The following is a 12,430-nucleotide window of genomic DNA, read 5'->3' on the forward strand; positions in this document are numbered from 1 at the left end:
GGAAGAGAGGAAGGTGGGAGTGAAAGTGGAAAGAGAGAAAGAGGAGCCGTAGTAGAGGGCTACGGAGTAATTTCAACCACCTGGGGATCTTTAACTTGTGCTGATATCGCACAGCACATCGACGCCTCTTCGTTTCGCCTCCATTAAAACGTAGCCGCCGAGGTCGGGTTGAAGCCCGGGTACTGCAGCACAGTATTTATTTATTTAAATAAATACTGTTTTATTTATTTATTTATACGAATACCTCACAGGTTCCAAATATGGAACATTGTGTGAGGGGGAGGGGTTACAGTGTATCAAAAGAAACAATGGTACATAGTTTAAAATACAAAAGTTAACAGCAATACAGGACTAGAACTGAAAATAAGTATTAGAGCATACATGGGAAGTAATAAACCGAGGATTATGACATTATACAATAATTAGCGGCATTGGACGAAATCAACCTGCACACAGTGAACGCAATATAAAAAAGTTATTCTGACTGCAAAAAGGTACTCAATTCGTTTTTGAATTTTAGTGGGTCAGATATGTTAGCGATGCGTTCGGGAAGACCATTCCAACCCTTTATAGCCCGTGGCAAGGAAGAGAAGTTAAATGCATGTGTTCGGCCGAATAGACGTTGAAAACTTATATTATTATTCAGGCGGTGGGAGGTGCGAGTCGGTCTAGTAAGTGGCACTGTTGATGCATGGTGACTGTAGATTAGTTTATGTAGCAAGCAGATAAGCGCGATATCCCGACGTGATTGTAAACTTGTGAGTGATAAGGACAACTTGATGTTAGTCACGCTGGTATGGCGGCTGTAATCATGGGAAATAAAACGTGCTGCACGGTTTTGAATAGCTTCTAGGGATTTGATTAGATACTCTTGATGTGGTGACCAGATGGCTGATGCATATTTTAGTTGAGGGCGAACGAAAGTTAGAAAATCGAGCTTACGAGTAGAAATAGGTGCGCTATGTAGATTTCGCTTTAGATTGCCGAGCGTGCGTGATGCTTTGGCGGTTATATTTTCAATATGCGTCGCCTATGAAATATTTTCGGTAAGATGAACGCCGAGATATTTATAAGAAGATGTGCGGGTTAGTGAAATTCTGTTGAGTGAATAATCGTAGGTTGAGAGGGAATGCTTCCGACTGACTGTCATTATTTTGCATTTTTCCGTGTTAAGTGTCATTTGCCATGATCTGCACCAGTTAGTTACGTACTCCAGGTCCTGCTGAATGATGGCATGGTCAGTGAGAGAACGGATTTTGCGATAAATTATGCAGTCATCAGCGAACAGTCGAACTGATGATCTTATGTGAGATGGGAGGTCATTAATGTATATTAAAAATAATAAAGGGCCGAGGACGCTACCTTGAGGAACTCCAGATGTGACGCCGCTAAGGGGTGATGAAAACTTATTGAAAACAGTGAACTGCTTTCGAAATGACATAAAGTTTCTAATCCAAGAGAGTGTTAGGTTGTCTAAATTAAGCAGTGACAATTTAGCTATGAGGCGACAGTGGGCGACGCGGTCAAATGCACGAGAGAAATCAATGAATATGCAGTCAGTCTGGCAATTTTCGTCCATGTTCTTAAAGAGGTCAGTAGTAAATTCTATTAATTGTGTGTCACAGGAGAACCCTTTTCTGAAACCGTGTTGGTGTGGGAAGAAGAAACCGTTTCGCTCCAGGTGGAAGGCAACGTTAGATGCAATGATGTGTTCTAGTAATTTGCATGGAACACTTGTTAGCGATATGGGGCGGTAGTTACTGACAGAGTGTGGGTTACCAGATTTATACACGGGGATTATTTGACCAATCTTCCAGTCATGCGGAATTTCGCCAGTTTCTAATGACTGTTTGAAAATATGTCAGAGGATGAGGCTAGAGGCATCTACAGAGTGTTTTAGAATTTTGGTATTTATTCCGTCTAATCCTGAAGAAGTAGATATTTTGAGACTTTTGATTAGAGATGCAATGCCTTCTATAGTGATGTCTATTGCACTCATGAAAGGGAAATCGGTTTCTTGTGGGCTAGGTAGGTTGGAATAGTCTTCGTTAGTGAAAACAGATGTGAAAAAATCATTAAAAACTGTTGCACAGCTGTCCTGAGGAATGGGACATCCGGTTGCATCCAGTAGAGAAATATTGTCAGACGTGCGTGATGGGGGAGAGATGGTTTTCCAAAATTTGGCTGGATTATTTTTCATGAGCGATTGAAGATCATGTGACAGAAATTTCCCCTTCGCCTTACGGACGGCATGACAGTATGATGCTTCATATAACTTATATTGTGTTTTCGAATTATGCGTACAAAGTCGCTTCGCTGATTTAAAAAGACGTTTCTTCTTGTTTTTTAATGTACGAAGTGATTTGTTAAACCAAGATTTAGATACGTTAACACGAAACGTTATTAGAGAAATGTAATTGCGCACGAGTTCTGTCATTTTTTTCATGTACAAAGACCAGTTTTTGTTCACAGACCGGGAGGAAAAATCGCGAAAAAACTGTTCAGAGAAACATTCCAGACCACGATTCATAGCGTTGAAGTCAGCTTTGTTATAATTTAGGATTTGTTTAGGTTGAGTGCGACGTGAAAAAAAAGGAGCATTAAGTGATAGCTGTAGAGGTTTATGATCGCTGAATCCTTCATCAAAAGTAATGTGCCTGACCCTGTGCGGAGAAGAAGTTAAGATAAGGTCTAAAATATTAGCTTCTCGTGTAGGATGGTCTACCAACTGGACAAAAGAAAAGTCCAGTGTAAGTTGTACGAATTCATTGGAAGCAGAAGAATTACAAGATAAGTTACACCAATCAATCTCAGGGTAATTAAAATCTCCAAACAAAAAGATGTCAGGCTTAGGAAACTTATTTCTAATGGCATTGATATTGTCATGAAGGTCGGGCACAAACTTAGGGGGACTGTCCGGAGGTCTGTAGCAGGCGCCAAAAATAGAGTTACCCAAGCGGGATTGTATTGCTACCCATACGATTTCTACTGCACTAGGGATATCGATAAGAGAAGACTGAATGTTATCTTTAAGAAGTCGGGCGTCTTACCACTGCACCACCCCGGCGGGGGAAAATAATAATAATATAAATTTTATTATTTTATATTTTCCCCCGCCAGGGTGGTGCACAGCTGCAAGGCATGCATTTGGGCAAGAAGGCACCTGGGTGAATAGGGGCAAGGCTTGTAAGGGAGAGGGAAGTGTGGGCCTGTAAATGGCGCCACGTATTCTGTTCTATTTTAGAAGGGGACGTGTGAGTGGGAGGGTGGGATAAGCGGGAGTTGCGGATAATAAAAGGTAATGTCATGGAACGTGGGGAGGGAGTCATGAGTGTCCATCCCGGAATGAAGGGGGCCAGCTCAGTCGGTCATCTCGCGAGCGATGTGCTTTGCCACCTCAATTCCAGGATGCTTTGTGTGAGCGGCACAGTAGTGAGATTAGTTTTAATCTAGCGTTCTCACCATCTGCAATCCAAGACTTGAACGCGAGCCAAGGAACGTCACACGACAGGTGTGATAGTGTGCCGTCCAAACGCACCCTTGCCGGAGAACGTGTGATAGATACTGCGCCTTTCCTAATTTCATGCGACGAACCCCGCTAAGAGGCAAACGATGTGAGGCACAAGATAGGAGAGTAAGAGTAGGCTTTCGCCATTCTACTAAGAGACATCGAAGAGAGGCCGTTATTTTGAAGCGCTAGGTGGCATCGTATGACGTTCGCCGCAAGCGTGCGTTTATCGCGGAAGCCGGCTATAAAGCGCTTGCCAGAGAATAGGCGTGCGCATTCAACATGGACGAAGAAGAGACTGATACTATTGATACAGAAGTGCTAGCATGGGCGCCGGCTGAAAAGAAGCAAAGAAATGAAAGGCTGAAATCTCAACGAGCATGCGTGACACCCGAATAACGAGAAGAATGTCTAACTAAACTAGGCAGCAAAGTCGAGCCTGAAGCGCCTAAAGCATAACCGTATGCTAAACCGTAAGCATATCCATAAGATAAATCATAAGCATATCCATAGTCTAAATCATAACGCGTAACCATAAGCTAAACCGTAAGCATAGGCAAAGGCTAAATCATAAAGCGTAAACATAAGCTAAAACGTAAGCACCACCGAAGCATTTGCTTCGAGATAGCCAGGCTTAACCTTAGCTAAGCCCCAGCAAATTTTCTTATGTATTCGCCTTCAAGTGCGAGTTTCATTTGGAGTGCTTCTTGTTCGCCACTACGGGCTCGTGAGCACTAGGAACTATGGGGCTAAACACATCCCTTTCGCCTGACCATCACTTCACCTATGACGGGCTTGGGAGTATGCTAGCTTTCGATTGTGTATTTTTGTATTAGAGGTTACCCTAACCTGTGCCGGCAGACGCATAAATTACAAATGTCTTCTTTAAAGGGTTGGATGTTTACTTTCTGGTAAGCCGACACGTAATACCTGTGGGTAATGTTAATTGTGGGACTGACTCACACCGACTTAAAACGTACGTAAACTGCAACGCCTGTTTTAGAACACTGCGCTTTTTAGGTGCAAGACCTCCCGGATGGGCTGCGGTTCTGATCGACATGGCGTCTTGGCCCGTCTGTCAGCAGGCTAGAGGACGCGTATGTGCCGCAGTCCCTTTCTGCATGTGTGACGGCTATAGCTGTTTTGACGTTGCCTCAGACGCCGATTCACATTTCTGAACACTGGCTAGTCATGTTGACTGTTTCCATTTTTAGAGCTGGCTCATTTAGTGCAGGGTGTTTTGGTGCGCGCGTAATACATGATGCGCGTTTGCTTGAGAGCGTGTCGTGAGATTTGTGAGCCTTGATTAGTGGCAAAGTTGAAAATGAGTTGGATATGCACAAATAAATTTGGTACATGCACAGGTAGGTAAAAAGCCGCATACTACGGTGTCGCGTTTCTCAGTAGCAGGCAAATAGTGCTGCGAAGCTCCGCATTGTCCACAGAGTGGGTTGGCAGTCCCCTTTTAAGTGTGCCTGGTGTGACGAGTCATATAGCCGCTATCAGTGCCTTATTGGGGCATCGCCCCTTTCGGCGGTTGCCTGATGGCGGTCATGGCTGCATGTTCGGTGTTCTGCATGCATTTTAGTTTCCACGAAACTTCACGTTTATTAAAAGCATGTAGGAACTAGAGGGCATGAAATGGGATGTCATAGGGCTTAGTGAGGTTAGGAGGCCGAATGAGGCATATACTGTACTGAAAGATGGGCATGTACTGTGTTATCGAGGCTTACCAGAGGGGCGACAACTAGGAGTAGGTTTCCTTGTCAATAAGTATATAGCGGGTAATATAGATGAATTCTATAGTATTAATGAGAGGGTTGCAGGCATCGTAATTCGGCTTAATAAGCGGTATAAACTGAAGGTTGTACAGGCCTATGCACCTACATGTAGTTATGATGACCAGGCAGTTGAAAGCTTCTACGAAGATGTAGAATCGGCAATGCGAAAAGTAAAGACGCAGTATACTGTACTAATGGGCGATTTCAATGCCAAGGTAGGGAAAAAACAGGCAGGAGACAAGGTAGTAGGTGACTATGGCATTGGTTCTAGGAATAGCAGGGGGGAGTTACTAGTTGAGTTTGCAGATCGCAATAACTTACGAATCATGAATACCTTCTTCAGCAAATGGAAGAACCGGACATGGAAAAGTCCTAACGGAGAGACTAAAATGAAATCGACATCATAATGTGTTCAATCCTCGCCATTATGCAAGATGTAGAGGTAATCGGGAAAGTACGATGCAGTGACCACAGGATGGTGAGGTCCCGAATTAGCCTAAATCTGAAGAAGGAACGCAACAGATTAGTAAGAAAGAAACCCATCAACGAATTAGCGGTGAGGGGGGGGGGCAGAAGAGTTCAGGATCTCGCTACAGAATAGGTTTTCAGCTCTAACTGAGGATGGCGACATTACCCTAGAGGCAAGGAACAATAATTTCAGAGATATCATTACTGAGTGCGCGGTAGAAGTAGGCGGTAGGATAGTTAGAGAGGATACCGGTAAGCTGTCTAAGGAGACGAAAGATTTGATTAAGAAACGCCAGAGTATGAAAGCTTCCAATCCAACAGACCAGATCGAATTGGCCGAGATATCAAAGCTAATCAATAAGCGCAAGGTGGCTGATATTAGGAAGTATAACATGGAGAAAATTGAGCATGCTGTAAAGAACGGGGGAAGCCTTAAAGCGGTAAAGAAGAAATTGGGCATAGGCAAAAACCAGATGTATGCGATAAGGGACAAGGCGGGCAACGTCATCACTAATATGGAAAAGATAGTCAAAGTAGCCGAGGAGTTCTATACAGATCTCTACAGTAGCCAAAGTAGTCAGGACCGTAATGAGATTGGCGGTAGGGAAAAACAGTCAGACGTTCCACCAGTGACGAAGGACGAGGTCAAGAAAGCACTAGAAACTATGAAAAAGGGGAAATCAGCTGGAGAGGATCAGATAACTACAGATTTGCTGAAGGACGGGGGGGGATATCGTGTTAGAAAACCTGGCCACCCTGTATACGCAGTGCCTGGTGTCATCGACGGTACCGGAACCATGGAAGAATGCAAACATTATCCTCATTCACAAGAAAGGGGACTCTAAGGACCTTAAAAATTACAGGCCAATCAGCTTACTGTCTGTTACGTATAAGGTATTTACTAAGGTAATCGCTAATAGAATCAGGACAACCTTAGACTGCAATCAAGCAAAGGATCAAGCAGGGTTTCGGAAACGGTACTCTACTATCGATCATATCCATACCATCAATCAGGTGATAGAAAAATGCTCGGAATATAACCAGCCCTTATACATAGCATACATTGATTACGAAAAAGCATTTGACTCAGTTGAAACCTCGGCGGTGATGCAGGCATTGCGAAATCAGGGGGTAGACGAGCCATACGTGAAAGTGCTGGAAGATATATATAGCGGCTGCACAGCAACCATAGTTCTGCATAAAGAAAGTAACAAAATTCCCATAAAGAGAGGTGTTAGGCAAGGAGACACAATCTCCCCAATACTATTCACAGCTTGTTTAGAGGAAGTATTCAGAGACTTGGAATGGGAGCAGTTAGGGATAAGGGTAGATGGAGAATACCTCAGTAATCTGCGATTTGCTGATGACATTGCCTTGCTAAGCAACTCGGGGGATGAACTGAAAATAATGATTGATGACCTAGACAGGAAAAGTAGAAAGGTAGGCTTGAAAATCAATATGCAGAAGACTAAGGTAATGTTCAACAGCCTCGGGAAGGAACAGCAGTTTACATTAGGTAGCGAAATACTGGAAGTAGTAGGCGAATATGTCTACTTAGGACAGGTAGTAACCGCAGACCCGGACCACGAAAAGGAAATAACAAGAAGAATACGATTGGGATGGAGCGCATTTGGCAAGCACTCGCAGATTATGACTAGCAGCTTACCGGTATCGCTCAAGAGGAAAGTATACAACAGTTGCATCTTGCCTGTACTCACCTATGGGGCTGAAACGTGGAGGCTAACCAAGAGAGTTCTACTTAAGTTGAGGACAACCCAGAGGGCTATGGAACGAAAAATGGTAGGGGTAACATTAAGAGATAGAAAGCGTGCAGAGTGGGTCAGAGAAATAACTCAAGTTACCGACATTCTAGTAGAAATTAAGAAGAAGAAATGGACATGGGCAGGACATGTAGTGCGAAGAGAGGATAACCGATGGTCGCTGAGGGTAACAAACTGGATTCCAAGGGAAGGAAAGCGTAGCAGGGGGCGGCAGAAAGTTAGGTGGGCGGATGAGATTAAGAAGTTCGCAGGGGTCAAGTGGATGCAGCTAACACAGAACCGGGTAAAGTGGAGAAATATGGGAGAGGCCTTCGCCCTGCAGTGGGTATAATCAGGCTGATGATGATGATGATGATGATGATGATGGCATTCAAAGTACCCTGGCGACGGATGGCAGAAAAGTGACTATTTCCCTGTGACCCGCGGTGTCAGACAAGGTTGTCTTTTCTCGACCCTTGTGTTCGCTCTCATCTTAGAGCCTTATTTGAGGGTGATCATCACCGATAACAGTATCTGTGACCTCCTCCTTTTAGGTATCACGCATCGACTGACTGCTTACGCGGAAGACATTACGTTGTATCTGTGTGATGATTCGAGTCTGCTGCGCTGCTTTCATCTTTTTGACAATACAGCGCGATGTCTGTGCTGCTCTCAATTTTGATAAACGTATGCAATGATTGCCTCTGACCTCTGCCCCGAACACGCTCAGGACCTGCACAACCTTTTGTTATCCTTCTCCGACATTTTTTACTTTGTTGCCGGTTCTCTGGGCCAAACATCTGTTGTGACTCACCGCATTGACACCGGCAATGCAAAACCTGTACATCGGAGGCCTTATCGTGTGTCCCTATCTGAGCGCCAAGTCATCCAGCAGGAGGTCGACAAGATGTTGGGCAACGATATCATCGGGGCTTCGAACAGCCCCTGGGAATCTCCTGTCGTGCTCGTTAGAAAGAAAGACAGCAGTTGGCGCTTTCGTGTCGACTGTCGACATCTGAACAAGATTACAAGGAAAGATGTTTATCCGCTGCCGCGAATAGACGATACCTTGGACTGTTTACATGGAGCCCGCTACTTTTCCTCCATCGACCTTCGTAGCGGCTACTGGCAGATCTCTTTCGACGAAAAAGACCGCGAGAAGACAGCTTTTGGCACACCCGATGGACTTAACCAATTTAAGGTTATGCCTTTTGGACTTTGCAACGCCCCTGCTATGTTTGAACGAATGATGGACTCCTTACTCCGCGCCTTCAAATGGGCGATTTGTCTATGTTACTTGGATGACGTGATTGTCTTCTTGCCCTCGTTCGAAAGCCATCTTCGTCGCCTTTCTTCCATCTTGGCACTTTTCCGCCGTGCCGGACTTGACTGAACTCAAAGAAGTGCATTTTGGTCACCGCGAACTTAAAGTGCTTGGCCATTTGGTGAATGCCACCGGGGTTCAACCCGATCCCGACAAAGTTCGCGCTGTCAGTGCTTTTGCATCTCCCGTTTACCGCGTGATGTCCGCAGCTTCATAGGACTGTGCTCTTATTTTCGCCGGCTCGTCCCAAACTTTGCCGCTGTTGCTCGTCCTCTCACCAATCTGCTGAAGAAAGGCGTTCCTTTCTCATGGGGACCAGAGCAGGCTAACGCATTCTCCACCATCCTCGCTGTTCTCACCAATCCTCTTTTGTTGGCCCATTTCAACCCGTCTGCCCCGACGGAACTTCGCACCGACGCCAGTGGCCACGGGATTGGTGTCATTCTTGCACAGCGACAACGCGGCCAACACTGCGTGATTGCCTACGCCAGTCGTCTCCTGTCATCAGCGGAACAGAACTACTCTATTACGGAACGGGAGTGCCTGGCTCTCGCTTGGGCCGTTGGAAAATTCAGACCCTACTTCTTTGGCCGATCCTTCCCTGTAATTACCGATCACCACGCCTTATGTTGGCTCTCTTCCCTCAAACATCCTGCTGGCCGCCTCGGCCGCAGTGCACTGCGGTTGCAGGAGTATACCTTTTTCGTTGTATACCAATCCGGTCGGCTCCACCAGGATGCAGAATGTCTGTCTCGTTATCCCGTCGATCCCCCTTCCTCTACTGACCATGAGTAGGACCCCTGTGTCTTCTCTATATCGGACGTTTCCCACATAGCCGACGAACAGCGCTTGGACCCAACCCTCAGTTCTCTTATCGACCGCCTCCGCACACACAGCCGTGACTCTTCCCTCGCCCTGTTCTTCCTTCATGGGAATACGCTATACCGCCGCAACATACAACCTGAGGGCGCTGGGCATTTGCTCGTCGTTCTCCAACACCTACGCTCTGCCGTTCTCGAACAAATGCACGATGCCCCTACAGCTGGTAATCTTGGCCTCTCACGCACATACGACCGCGTGCGCCAACTTTTCTTCTGGCCTGGATTCTACCGCTCTGTCCAACCTTATCTAGCCGCTTGCGACCTCTGTCAACGCCGGAAGAAACCCCTGTGCTACCACCTGGGCACCTGCAGCCGATTGCTATCCCGACTGAGCCATTTTCTAGTGTTGGCCTTGACCTCCTAGGGCCCTTCCCCGAATCCTTGTCAGGAAACAAATGGATCGCTGTGGCCACCGATTATGCCAAGCGGTACGTAATCACTCGCGCCATTCCAACCAGCTGCGCCACAGACGTTACTGACTTCCTTCTGTACGACGTCATACTTCACCATGGCGCTCCCAGTCAACTACTTACCGACCGTGGCCGCTGTTCCCTTTCCCGAGTTGTTGAGGAAATACTTCGTTCTTGCTCCGTTCGGCACAAGTTCGCCACTGCGTATCACCCTCAGACGAACGGCCTTACGAAGCGTATTAACAGCACACTCACCGACATGCTCGCAATGTACGTATCCGACAGTCATCGCGACTGGGATATTAGTCTGCCATTTTTCACCTTTGCATATAACTCTTCGCGTCATGATTCTGCTGGCCACTCTCCATTCTATCTTCTCTTTAGAAGAGACCCCTTACTGCCCTTCGACACTGCTTCCCTCCGCTGGCCCCGTCACAACCTATGCCCGCGATACCATCGCCCGAGCCGAGGCTGCTCGCCAGATTGCTCGTCACAATCTCGCCATCTCTCAAGAAGCTCAAAAACGCCGCTACGACGCTCACCACCGCGATGTGCACTATCCTCCCGGATCTCTGGTGCTGCTCTCGCTTCCGTGCCGTCGCGTGGGGTGGTGTCCAAAACTTCTGCCCCACTACACAGGTCCTTACCGAGTACTACGCCCAGTGACCGACGTGACCTATGAGATTGCACCTCTCCACCCAAAGTTACCGACTGCTACACCCACTTCCGAAATCGTACATGTCACCCGTCTCAAGCCATGTTACTCCCCCTCCACACCGCACGCCTAATACGCACCGTGACGTTGCCTTTTGCCGAGGGGGGTAGTGTTACGGGGAAACGCGGGACCAAATTGATGTGCTCACTGACAAAGACGACGACCGAGGAACGCGGGCGGGACGAAGCGTTGAGAAAGAGGACGACGCTGACAGAGTGAATACTACACGGCTACTGAAGTCTTAGCGTCGAGTTCAGCCCATCGCAGTGCCGTTACATTAAGTACATTCCCGTAACATTATCTTAATTGCCAGGCCAGAAGCACGCCTAAAGTATGCCCTACATTACTCACAATGACACCATCAGCACCCTTGGCAGTGCTTATAAGGCACGTGGAATAGCGTATTCGATATTTATTTTCGTCTTAAGCGAGGTGCGCTGCAAGGTGGATACGCCTTTGTCTTTTGAACTATTCATGCTGTAGAAACGCTACCTTGTCCGCACTTTACTGTGGGTCAATATGGCACCTCGTACGTGTAACGTATCGTCCTCTTATTGTTTTGCAATCCTTTCAGTCTCTTGTGAGTGCATATTTTTTTGGACAGGGCATAGTTTGACGTGCTTCAATCGGCCAGCCACGTTCGAAGGGTATGTTCGCCTTCCCTTCATGGTCTTCTGCTGGCCGCTGGATCCACGCTATTTTCTTCGTTTGCTACAAAGAGCTGAATACCCGGCGCGGGGGCTCACCAACTATTTTAGGCACAAGTATTAGGGAGCTTGCCCATGATATACCTATCAAAAGAGGTCTAAAGGCATTCTGGTGGCGGATATGATTCTTATGGTGGCGTTTCAGCGCCACGCCAGCCATGTCTCCCCCGGATTTCGGCGAACAGTGTAGTAGAGAAATGGGAACGTTACTTCTTCCGCTAGTGTCCGCAGAACGCAGGCGAGGGCAGATTCTATTTATGCGTTACCGCTCACAGCATTGTTTTGCCAGGCAATGATGTGACTTTATGTGGCTCTAGGAGTGGAGATGCGCCTACACGAGAGCGTCTCCATCGATGGGGCATTGTGTGGAAAGCGCAGTGCCCCAACTGCTCAGTTCAAGATTCTAGTCGTCACTTGGCCCAGCAACGAGTCGTTGCTCGTATCTTTTGGCGGGTAGTCCATACCAGTTTCAGGAGTCTTCCATCAATGCATTACAGATAAATGGTAGATGTCCTCGCTTTTCCTTTGCACGATTGATGATTGTAGCTGGCGCTTTTGCGTTATAGCGCAATTGTTGTGAGCTTGTCGACTCAAGCTGGTGCCGATGGGCGCTTTGCCCTGTTTTAGAGCATCTGCGAAATGACATAGAAAGCTTTCAGACTGAAGAAATTTTATGTCTTGTGGAGCGAGTTTCTTCGCCGATTGGTCTTGCCTATTTGTTTCCGTGTCGGATGGACATGTGCGGGTGGGTTTCAGTCCACCTTTGTACCAGTAATGTAAAGTAAATATCTATGTCTATTCACAGCTGTATACTTACCGAAACGCATGTGTAATACGCATTGTGCTTGCGATTGGTGTTTATCTTTGTAGCTATAT

Source organism: Amblyomma maculatum, chromosome 8 (genome assembly GCF_055883805.1).
Source record: "Amblyomma maculatum isolate TAMU_Amacu chromosome 8, ASM5588380v1, whole genome shotgun sequence".
In the NCBI taxonomy this organism is placed as follows: Eukaryota; Metazoa; Arthropoda; class Arachnida; order Ixodida; family Ixodidae; genus Amblyomma; species Amblyomma maculatum.